The sequence below is a fragment of the Capra hircus genome, chromosome 15 (assembly GCF_001704415.2).
Source record: "Capra hircus breed San Clemente chromosome 15, ASM170441v1, whole genome shotgun sequence".
Classification (NCBI taxonomy): Eukaryota; Metazoa; Chordata; class Mammalia; order Artiodactyla; family Bovidae; genus Capra; species Capra hircus.
Window position 1 is genome coordinate 32,503,010 of NC_030822.1, and position 12,750 is coordinate 32,515,759.

The window sequence follows — 12,750 nt, forward strand, 5'->3', positions numbered from 1 at the left end:
GAGGGAAGAGATATATGTATGCTTATGGCTGATTCACATCGTATGGCAGAAACCAACAAAACACTGTAAAGCAATTGTCCTCTAGTTAAAAATATATTTTTTAGTAAAATGTCTTTCTATTTTTCTGTATTTTCTCTCTCTTCTCCAGTCTACTTCTGCAAGTGGAGGTACCTTGGTCCAGGGGTAAATGCATTTGCAGTTTTGTCCTATGTGGAAAGATTCCCTTTGTAAAGGCTATACTATTTTTCATGACTCCCAGCAATATTTGAGAGTAACTTAGTCCTCACACGATGCCTTCAGACTATATTGTCAAGCTTTCAGACATTTCCAATGGGATAGTGTTTCCAATAAGGCTGACTATCTGCACAAATGCATGCCAATAAGCATTCCCTACCCAACCCCTCCACTGTCCACACAAGCCAATTTCTCCTCCATGAGATCAGTCTGTTCCCCACTCCCTTGAATCTGTGATGGCCTCACGACTTGCTTTGGCCAGTGGAATAATGTAGAAGTATTATATCCTCTGCCCTGTGGATTTAGAGTGAAGTGAAGCAAGAACAACAGTCAGAAGGGGGATATAAAATCAAGAAACAACTGAAATGAGGGATTTTAAATAATGATGAATGAAGCTACTGACACATATATTGTTTGGCTGCTGTCTCTTGGACTATAAAGTCCAATATCACCCAGGTCACAAACTACAGTTTGCTCTGACATACCCACAGCCATGTCCACATGCCCCGTCAAAGAGTCCCAGAGCTATCACTGGCATACTTAACATATCTAATTACATGTACATGCATGTCTTTCAACAATTTGCATTCAAATGCTGCCATTTCACCTACAACAACCGTCTGAATATTTCATTTTCCTCTGTGTCTTAACTGGAATTATGTTTGTCTAGTCAAGAAACCACTGTATGTCCAGGAGCACATCTAAATCTTTATTTTTCCATTCTTCACACTTAGAAACACATTATTGTTAGTTAGCATTAAAAATAACAAATTTCCCCTCCCTTTAGCAAAACCACCAACACCAGTGGTGTTAATCCGGCCTGGAAATTATTCTCTCACCGTGTTTAACAACACCTGTTCTAGTCCCATCCACCCAATTCCAGGTTGTTTTATTCTTTTTTCTTTTTTTTTTTAACAGAGTGTCAGAAGTCCTGCAGAGAATTTAGCAGCACTCTGGTAGAAACTGTGGCTGATTTTGGTGGATTTGAAGCTGAAAAGACCTTGCCACAGTGAGGAGCATCCTAAGAGGCTGGTAAAAGGACCATCCAATGACGAAGAACAGGACTCTGCATCCTGGGACTGCAATCACCTTGAGGAAGTCTGGAAAATACCTTTGGAATGCTGCCGGCAGTTCATGACTGCGTGCATGCTATGTCACTTCAGTCACATCTGACTCTGTGCGACACTACAGTCTGTAGCCTTCCAGGCTCCTCTGTCCATGGGATTCTCCAGGCAAGAACAGTGGAGAGGGTTGCTATGCCCTTATCCAGCCAGCAGTTCATAGTTTTGGCCAAATTCTGTAGGTAACATCCACCGCTCCATATAAATGATTTTTTCAGGTCTAAGGACTCTTAGACAAACCGTGTCCCACCATCCATTTCATCCAACCCTTTCCCTTTAACTTTTCCATGGACATTTTCTATGTTGCGTTGCATCACTGGAGTCACTCCTTTGGAACACCAGCCGCACTTTTACATGCTTTATCATATTTGCCTCCTCCATGCCTCTACAGACAGGAAACCAACCAGAAATATTTTCTCAATTCCTTCCAGTGAATGTTCTGACAAAAGTAAGATCTCCTGGACAGATCGTTTCTCTCTCTTATAAAGGGTCCCCAACATTTCCTATTTCTATTTTGTGTTCCCATCATTGGAGATGATCATCTCAACACACTATCTGCTCCCTTTCCCATTCTGGCCCTGACTGCCTCAACATCAGATGGAAGACTGACCTTGAAGCTCATTGAATGTACCCGGAAAGAAACCCTCACCTCCCTACCGCCAACACTGCCCCATTTGGATAAGTACACCCCGTCACCAGTGTGGAAAGACAGAAAATTGACATTGCTTCTAAATTCTTCCCTCTCTCTCCTCTTCAGCATGTTCTGTCCTTTCAACTCCACCATCTTCTTACGATCCCACAGCTTCTCCCCCTGTCCAGAGCTTCCACCTTACTGCTCAATCCACACTTCTCCTCGGGAAATCCTCTACTAGCTCATCCCATGCCCCCAGGTCCACCGTTGCTCCATCCTGCCTTTGCTCTGTCAATAAAGTCCACATCAACCTTCTGACATAGCAAGATACCTCATTCGACCAGGCCAACTCCCCCTTCCTTTATTTTCTCCTGTGAGTTACACAAGCCTCAGTGTCATTGCTGGTCGGACCCAAGATGATTCACTTCCCTATAGATAGAATGCACTTTTAGAGGAGTTCAATACTCAGTGAACCTTTTACGCATGAAGAAAATCCGCTTGAGGAAAGAGCACTTTACCCTGAGGAATTCATTCAGATTGAACAGTAGGAAACCAAGGTGTTCCTTTTGCAAGACCCAACCCCTACCAAAAATTAGGAGATCCATTTTCTATAAACTAGAAGCTTTTATTTCATTTCATGAATATTGAATTGAACAGATCATGCTCAAATTTTAGCAATCAATGCATACTATTATCGAACCTGAGTTTCTATGAAAGTTGCAGTTACCAAAATACATACAATCTAAAAATAGATTTCTAAAGTTGAAACATTAAATATAATCCTAGCTCACTAGAAAGAATAACTCACTTATACTGATGCACACTACAAAAATGACAAAAGAGATTGTATTAAAATGCTGAAGTAAAAACCAATGATGGAATGGAAATGGTGTGGGGCTTGTTTGTTCTTCTTCCCTGAATGTCCTTCAGCGCACCACTTGTCCATTGTAAATCTTGGTCTCTTGATATGGATAATGGAGTCCTCGAGGTTAACTTCCTGGCAGAGCCCTGTGAGCCCTGAAGGGTTCCTTCCAGGTCAAGAATCCATACCATCATGTCCTACCGTGGAAGGGTTTGGATGCCTCCAGGGCGTTCGTGTTACTTTGGCAGAAAAAAATTTCCTTCTCCACTTCCTTCCCAGACTGGAGTGTACCTGGAAAAAATCATGTAGATGGCTTTTAGCAGAAAGGCCTTGGAAGCCGCTTCTGACAGAAAACACCACCTAGCCCAATGTCGAGACACAGGTACTGAGCAAGAGGAGATGAAACCAGACAAGATCCTCAGTAGAAGCAGACCGTGTGCAGAAAGCTCTTGCCCGTTTTCTGCTCGGCTGCCAGGAGCACCTCGACCAGAGAGTCCTCCAGGTTGTCTGCCTGTTGGAGGCGTTCACAGAGCTCACAGATGATAAAAGACCCAAGCGTGGCGTCCTCTGCGTTGTCGGCCATGTCCACGTTGATCACGTGCACAGGCTGGCAGGTCTCCTGCTCTCGAACCCACAGCTCCTCCACCACCCTGTCGTAGACGCTCTCCTCACAGGTGAAGATGAGGTCAAAGTGATCTCTGCACTCCTGAAATCGTTCCGGGCGAGGCTTGATTCTCTCGTTTCTTCCCAAGATGTGTAAGATGCCGTTGCTGTTATAGCGTTGTCGATCTTTGCGCAGAAGGTCCTTGCGCCTCTCCTCATAGGTGGTGGAGAAATCGTAAACCACCAGGAGGTTGTGTGCGCTTCCTGGGAGCTTGACTCGAGATCCAGCTCTGAAGGACCTGACTTGGAATCCTTTCCTCCTGAGGATGCGGTGGGCCTCCATGCTCCTGTTCATGTTGCTCATGCACACCACAGCCACACTGAGCGGATACGAGGGCATGGTGGCGGCCACTTGGGGCTCCAGCCAGACGCGTGGACTTCAGGGGCTGAGGGAACTCTGAAGGCCAGGCGATGACCGACTGGGTCCAGCTCTTCCAAGGACTGTTAGAGTCAAAGAAGAAAGAAGGCGTTTATATGGAGGCACTTGTCCTCAGTGGGAGGTGAAATCTTGATTGATGATTGGCTTAATTCTTGACTGATTGGATTTGAATGGTGGCCTGGGAGCAGAGAACCCAGTGCTGTTTTCAGAACAATCCCAGTGATGCAATCACCCAACCTCAATGCCACGATGTGCCCACCCTATCCCCACCCTCCTCCTGAGCATTTTGCCGTCTCCAGTTAACTCCATCTGTGCTGGTGTGTATGGGGCTAGAATTGGTATCAGGCAAAACAACTAGACTACTCACTGGCTTCTCACCAGCCTTCCAAAGAGCTGAAGACATACATGTGAAAAGGTCTTTGAAATTCCCGAGCCTCCTAAGCCAATGATGCAAGAATCACAGTGGTTGTTCCCCAGATTTTCATGTTAGAGTTGATACTCCAGCAGAGCAATTGAGAACCGTGAACTTCCAGATGTTCAAGCTGGTTTTAGAAAAGGAAGAGGAACCAGAGATCAAATTGCCAACATCCGCTGGATCATCAAAAAAGCAAGAGAGTTCCAGAAAAACATCTATTTTGCTTTATTGACTACGCCAAAGCCTTTGACTGTGTGGATCACAATAAAGTGCGGAAATTTCTGAAAGAGTTGGGAATACCAGACCACCTGACCTGCCTCTTGAGAAGCCTATATGCAGGTCAGGGAGCAACAGTTAGAACTGGACATGGAACAACAGACTGGTTCCAAATAGGAAAAGCAGTGTGGCAAGGCTGTATATGGTCACCTTGCTGATTTAACTTCTATGCAGAGTACATCATGAGAAATGCTGGGCTGGAAGAAGCACAAGCTGGAATCAAGATTGCTGGGAGAAATATCAATAACCTCAGATATGCAGATGACATGACCCTTTTGGCAGAAAGTGAAGAGGAACTAAAAACTTCTTGCTGAAAGTGAAAAAGGAGAGTGAAAAAGTTGGCTTAAAACTCAACATTCAGAAAACGAAGATCATGGCATCTGGTCCCATCGATTCATGGGAAATAGATGGGGAAACAGTGGAAACAGTATCAGACTTTATCTTTTTGGGCTCCAAAATCACTGCAGATGCAGATGCCTTGAAATTAAAAGACACTTACTCCTTGGAAGGAAAGTCATGACCAATCTAGATAGCATATTCAAAAGCAGAGACATTACTTTGCCAACAAAGGTCTGTCTAGTCAAGGCTATGGTTTTTCCAGTGATCATGCATGGATGTGAGAGTTGGACTGTGAAGAAAGCTGAGCGCTGAAGAATTGATGCTTTTGAACTGTGGTGTTGGAGAAGACTCTTATGAGTCCCCTGCACTGCAAGGAGATCCAGCCAGTCCATTCCACAAATCAGTCCTGGGTGTTCTTTGGAAGGCATGATGCTGAAGGTGAAACTCCAGTACTTTGGCCACCTCATGCAAAGAGTGACTCATTGGAAAAGACTCTGATGCTGGGAGGGATTGGGGGCAGGAGGAGAAGGGGATGACAGAGGATGAGATGGCTGGATGGCATCACCGACTTGATGGACATGAGTTTGAGTGAACTCCGGGAGTTGGTGATGGACAGGGAGGCCTGGTGTGCTGCATTTCATGGGGTCCCAAAGAGTTGGACACGACTGAGCGACTGAACTGAACTGAGAGCGGTTGTCTTATCCTAGGAAGGCATTCATGGTTCTTCCTATCAGTCAAGAAAAGCATGCACCAGTGTCAAAAGCAATCTCTGGCAAATATGACTGCCATTTGATAGGGTTTCACAAGTTGCAAGAACAGGACATTTTCTCCTTTCTCTTTTCTTCAATTCATCAGAATTCTGGAGCGAACCGAGCAGATCCTCCTCCCTTATCTTGTCTCCAAAAGCAGCTCAGTCTGAGCACTCCATACTCAAAAATAGAAGCCTTTCATTGCTTTTTTCCATTTGCATAGCTGATGAAGCAATCGTACAGATATTATTGGAGTCGGGACATTGACCACTAAGGAGACTTAATGCTGTCACTTCAAAATGGCGAGGGCAAAGATCTCTTCATAGAGCCACAGACTGAATGTTCTGTCCATTGCAGTGATTCTCGGAGTGCAAAGAGTCTATGTCAGTAAACAGACCAAGTCTACTCAAAGTGTGACCCCCAGAGCATCGGCATGAACTGAAGGGGAGCTTGTTTAACCTGGGAATTGGACTCCCAGACCACTGAATTGGATCGCAGGGATGTGCACTAAAGATCGAGAGCAAGTTGAGTAATAGCAGGGATTTCAGAAACTTGACTGGACCTCGGAAGTCCCTGAGAAGCACTGCCTCTAGATGGGAGGTTGAATATTCTGAAGAGAAAAGCCAGATTAGAGAAAAGGACAGGCATACCTGAAAAGGTAGTCAGCTCTCAAATATGATGTGAAAATGTTTTTTAATAGTCACTGCCTGAGACCTAACTCATCCTGCCTGGAAAAACAGAGAGAGAGAGAAGAAAGATTTCAGAGCCCAAACTGCAATCATGATACTACAGGAGGAAGTGATTTCATCATGGTTCTTTGTCTTCCTAGGATGGCTCTAGGGTCACACAGTGGCGAAAAGCTCTACTTCTGATCTGCTTTGTGTGCTCCTGAATTTATCTCTGAGACTCAGGGTGAGGACAGGGGGTTCTCGCTCAGCATGCCAGCACTATGGCAGCCGACCATTGAGCTCTTAGTGCTAGAGCAGGGCTCCTGTGTCACTCCATAAGCCTTCTTGATGTCTGCAGTGCTGGTAGAGGAGACCTTACAGGGCAGGGTTTCCTCCACTTTCTGCCAATTCTGAGCCCTATTTAACTGGACACTGTCCCTGTTTTTTCACCTTGAGATAAACTTGAACATGTTTTCATTTATATGAATGTTGATTTCTTTTAGAGTCGGTCCTCTTTTGGATGATGTCAACATCTTTTTTATGATTACTACCTCTTTTCTTCTTGAAAAAAAAAAAAAAAAAAAGATCAATCCTGTAGACACAATCTCTTCTCCTCAAAGTTATTTTCTGTCTTTCTGGACTTACCACTCTGAGGAAGCCCATATTCTGTCAATTCTGGATGTAAAATCACTAGATACAGGTCAAATACTTAACAAACCCTACAAGTGCACATATCACCCATTCAACACCCACAAAATTTGGTATGGTCACTTCTTCCCCAACTGCCTTGGTTTGCACACTCCCCTGTGACAGCAACTTCCACACTTCCACCCAGATCTCTGCCACTACATCAACATCTAAAGCAGAATACTCACCAACCTTCAACCACCCACCTTCCAATCTTTTATTTTTTTCAACTCTGATAGCTCTTAGACAAACTATGCTTCAGCATCCATTCCATCCAGTTCCATTCCCTTTTTTTTCCCCATGGATACCTACTATGTTAAGTGGCATTACTATAGTCGCTCCTGTGTAACATCTACAGCACTTTGAACCAGTTGCACTCTCTCATATTTGCCTCCTGAATATCCCTACGGACAGGAATTCAACCAACAGCTTTTTCTGCATGTGGATTTTCTGGCAAAATAAGTTCACCTGGACAAATCATTCCTCTTTCTTTCAAAGGGCTCCTAAATCTCCCTGCTTCAGTTCTGTGGTCCCATCATTGGAAAAGATCATCTCGACCTAGTCTCCTACCCCCTCTCCATTCCTGACCGTGACTGTCCACCCTCAGGTGAGAGACTGATCTTGAATACCACTGACTCTACCAGGAAAGAAACCCGTCATCTCCCTACCACTGCCCCTTCTGATATAGATGCACCTGCTCACATGTACAGAAAGACGGAAATTGAGAGTGCTTCTATACCCATCCCTCTCTCTTCTCTTCATCAAGTCTTGTCTTTTCAATTCCAACACCTCCCTCAGTTCCCACAGCTTCTCCCCCTATGCAGAGCCACCTCCCTACTCCTCAGTGCACTCCTGTCCTCAGGACGTCCTGTACTCCCTGATCCCTCCAGATCCATGGCACTCCATCCCACCTGCACGGATAACAAAGTCCACACTTACTTTCTGATAGTGAGTAAACTACTTCACCATCTCAACTACCTCTCCTTTATTTTCTCCCATGAGTCACACAGGACTTGGTGGCACAGCTGGTCAGACCCAAGAATGTTTCACTGCCGTGCAATGAGGAGCCATATTCGGAGGAGCACAAAACAAAAACACAACGAATGTTTGAAGTCCAAGTAAATTCTCAAGAGAAAAGAATGCTCTTCTACATGGGCTTTGTAGGCTTTGAAAAAAGGAAATCAAGACGCCAAGCTGGATAGAACCATCCCCTACAAAAAATGAGAAGACACCTTTTTTTAAATTCAAGATTTTTTTTTTTAATTTAAATAAGCTATATAGTTCAACAGATAGGGCTTGGATTTAGTAATAAATGTGACCATGGACTACACCGAATTATAATTTTATTTCATAAATACACTATTGGATTAAACAAATCATGCTTGGATTTTCCCCCCAAAGAGCTACACATGATCTACCCTGAGTTTCTAATAAAGCAGGCATTCGTCAAAGGCATACAATCTCAAAGCAAAAATATTTCCCATTCCATGTCATTTCCACTCAACATATTCCCACCCCACTTAAGAAAAAACAAGCCGTCGTATCGACACACCACGCCAAAAGGACAAAAGGAAATTAGTATCCATATAGATCAATCAAAGAGACACTGTTCCTTTTTCTCCGCATATCCTTCAATGCATTGCTTGTCCCGGGCTCTGTGATCAGCCTTGCATGTCCATCCAGAAAAGAGAGTCCTCGAGATTAACCTCCTTGCAGAACCCTGTGAGCACTGAGTTCTCCCTTCCAGGTCCAGTCCCGCACCATCGTGCCCCGCATCGGAGGGGCCGGCCTGTCCACCGGTGTTCCACGTTCCCCGAGCGGTGCGATGCCTTGCTCTCCTCCTCCACCTCCTTCACTGGGTGCGGTGTACCTGACAACAAATCATACAGAGACGGCCTTTAGCAGAAACGGCTCTGTAGAAGCCGCTCCCAGAAAATGCCCAGCAGCTCAAGGGTCCGGGCACGAGTTCTTACCGACCAAGGAGCTGAAACCAGCCAAGGTGCTTCCTCAGTAGAAGCAGACCGTGTGCAGAAAGCTCCTTCCTGTTTTCTCCTCGGCCACCTGGAGCAGTTCGGCCAGATGACTTTGCGTGTCGTCTGCCTGCTGGAGACCCTGGCAGAGCTCACAGATGATCGAGGCTCCAAGGCTGGCTGCCTCCAGGGTGTCGTCTATGTCCACGTTGACGACCGGCACAGGCTGCCAGGTCTCCTGGTCCCTGGCGCACAGGTCGGCCACCACCCGGTTATAGGCCCTCTGCCCACAGGTGAAGATGACGTCAAAGGGATCTGGGCACTCTTGAAACCTTTCTGGGCCAGGCTTGATTCTCTCATTTCTTCTCAGGATGCGTAAGACTCCATTCCTTTGGTAGTGCTTTTGGTCTTTAGAGGAGAGGTCGCTGTGCATCCTCTTATAGGGCGTGGAGAAGTCGTAGAGCACGGGTGGCTTGCGTGGCCCTCCTGGGAGCCTCACGTGGGATCCGGCTCCAAAAGACCTGACATGGAACCCGTTCTTCCTGAGGACGCGGTGGGCTTCCATGCTCCTGTTGACATTGCTCATGCAGACCACGGCCACCCTGAGTGGGGAGGAGGGCATGGCAGCAGCCTCTTGGGACTCCAGCTGGACAGAAGGGCTTCAGGGTCCGAGGGGGACTCTGAAGGCCAGGCAGATGACCGGCTGTGTCCACTTTTGTAATGAGCATTTGAATCAGAGAAGAGAGAAAGCCTTCCCATGGAGGCATGGGCCCAAGGTGGGCGGAGACCTCTTGATTGGATATCAGCTTAACGCTTGAGTGATTGGATGTAGACAGTAGACCCAACGGGGTGACCAGAACAACCTGGTGATCCAATCACCCAATTCGAGTGCCAGGAGGTGCCCATCCAGCTCCCTTGCCACCCCGGAGTCCTTTGCCAGGTACAGTTAACTCTGTTTGTGCCTGTGTGTATGAGGCGAAGATTGCCAAGTTGCTTCATTCCTGTCCAACTCTGTGCGACCCCATGAACAGCAGCCCACCTGGCTCCTCTGTCCATGGGATTCTCCAGGAAAGAATACTGAAGTGAAGCTAAGTTTGTTAATTCAATTATATGCACGTCTAGTCTCTACCCTGGTCTGGCTCCCTGGTGGGAGTGTTTTGTAGTCTCCACTTCATCCTCTGGGCCACATTTAGAAGATTCTACTTTACATATAAGACAATGTGCCAGGCTATTTCCAAGCTTGTCATCATTCTCTCTACTGATTTGAGAACATGCATGTGAAAAGTGTGTTTGAAGTTTTCAAAGTTACAATTAATTCATTATATGTATAACTGCAAAATAGTTGTTTCATATTTATTTCCTACAATTGATAATCTAGAATTATAATTTTGTTAAATTATCGGGGAAGCACATAATTTTGCCCATAAATAATAGCACGATTCACAAATACAAGCACAAATACAAGCAATTGTTTGGAAAACATTCCTCCTGTTAATGTTGCCAGAGTTTAAAAACAGGCACATCCTCCATTTGATTTTCTTGATTTCATGATGTTTCTCCAGGGACTGGAGCCACCTCCATGGCTTCCCCATGCTTTCAAGTACAGCTCTCTCTGAACAGTATATACTGAAATATAGTAGTTTTAAATTCCTTTTCTTTTGTCAGTTTGCAGAGGTGACCTACCAAGGTTATAGAACTAAAAATTATGAACCGTACCCCAAACAGTAAGGAGACACAGTCTTGTCTCTTCAAAATTGTTCAGAAGAAGTATGCATTTAGAAACTCACAGATTTTATGGCTCTGTGTCTCTGTCAATTGTAGTGATTGTCACATTGAAGGAATCCTACCTCAGTGAACATATTTGATCTTCTCCAAATATGAGTCCCAAAGCCAGGACATTAACATTGACCCAGAATGTGGGGTAAGGTAACTTTAGATCCCAGGCCACCAAATTGGAAAATCTGGGAGTGGAGCCCAGAGATCTGGGATGTACAAAGTTCTTCAGATAATTGCAATGTACAGCAAGGTTTGAGAGCAACTGACTCAAAGCAGGAGTTTCTGAGCCTCGATCGATTCTTGGAAGCTGTGAGAATTTGTTCAAAATGGGGCATCAAGAATACAAGGGAAGCAGGATATTCAAAAGATAAAGATCTTGTCAAAGAAACACCAGGCATAAATGAAAAGGTAGTCAGAAGCTACATACAGCATGAAATTTTATTAGAGTAGTGACCCAAACCTGAAGGGGTCTAACAAACATTGTACAGCAAGATCTTGGGCTCAAAGTGAAACAGAACAGGACCCTATGGTCTTTCCCAACTATGTCCTCTGCCTACTTTTGTCTGTGAAAAAAATTAGCTAAAGGATGAGCTTAATCAGTGAAGTGAGAGAATGTAGAAATAAAGGAGAGCAGTCCGTCTAACAAGACTAAATAATAATAGTTTAATAATTAAGTACCAAACATCTACTTCTGCTTCATTGACTACAATACAGTAAAGCCTTTGACTGTGTGGATCACAACAAACTCTGGAAAATTCTTCAAGAGATGGGAATATCAGACACCATTACTGCCTCCAGAGAAACCTGTATGCAGGTCAAGAATCAACAGTTAGAATCAGATGTGGGACAACAGACTGGTTCCAAATTAGGAAAGGAGTATGTCAAGGCTATATATTGTCACCCTGCTTATTTAGCTTCTATGAAGAGTACATCATGCGAAATGCCAACCTGGATGAAACACAAGCTGGAATCAAGATTGCATTGAGAAATATCAATAACCTCAGATAGGCTAATGACACCATCCTTATGGCAGAAAGCAAAGAGGAATTGACGAGCCTCTTGATGAAGGTGAAAGAGGAGCGTGAGAAAGCTGGCTTACTATTCAGCATTCCAAAAACTATGATTATGGCATCTGGTTCCATCACTCCATGGCAAACAGATGGGGAAACAATGGAAACAGTGAGAGACTTTCTTTTCTTGGTCTCCAAATTCACTGCAGATGGTGACTGCAGCCATGAAATTAAAAGATGCTTGCTCCTTGGGAAAAAAAATTGAAAAACTTAGACAGCATATCAAAAAAGCAGAGACATTACTTTGCCAACAAAGGTCCATCTACTCAAAGCTATGGTTTTTCCAGTAGTCATGTATGGATGTGAGAGTTGGACCATAAAGATGGCTGAGTGCTGAAGAATTGATTCTTTTGAACTGTGGTGTTGGAGAAGACTCTTGAGAGTCCCTTGGACTGCAAGGAGATACAACCAGCCAATTCTGAAGGAAATAAGTCCTGGATAGTCATTGGAAGGAGTGATGCTAAAGATGAAACTCCAATTCTTTGGCCTTCTGATGCAAAGAACTGAATCATTTGAAAAGATCCTGATGCTGGGAAAGATTGAAGGTGGGAGGAGATGGGGACGACAGAGGATTGAGATGGTTGGATGGCATCACCAACTCAATGGACATGATTTTGAGTAAGCTCCAGGAGTTGGTGATGGACAAGGAAGTCCTGCACAAGGTGTGTTGCACACCATGGGGTTGCAAAAAGTCGGATATGACTGTGTTACTGAACTAAACTGAACTGATATAAATTCCAGGGAGAAAAGAATTCTTTCCTCAAGAGAATTTTGTTCATGCTTAACATTCATTGTTTTTAGTATTATGCTCCTCTGAAAGTGCATCCTCACTATTGGGAAATGATTTATTCTTGGTTGTGATCAGCAGTAACACCAAGACCTGTGTATCTTAAAGGAGAAAATAAAGGAG

The 12,750-nt window shown here is 44.6% G+C and overlaps 2 pseudogenes; both read right to left on the reverse strand.

Moving 5' to 3' along the window:
• On the reverse strand, positions 3,267–3,851 carry LOC102188609 (annotated as a pseudogene).
• Positions 9,032–9,616, reverse strand: LOC102188064 (annotated as a pseudogene).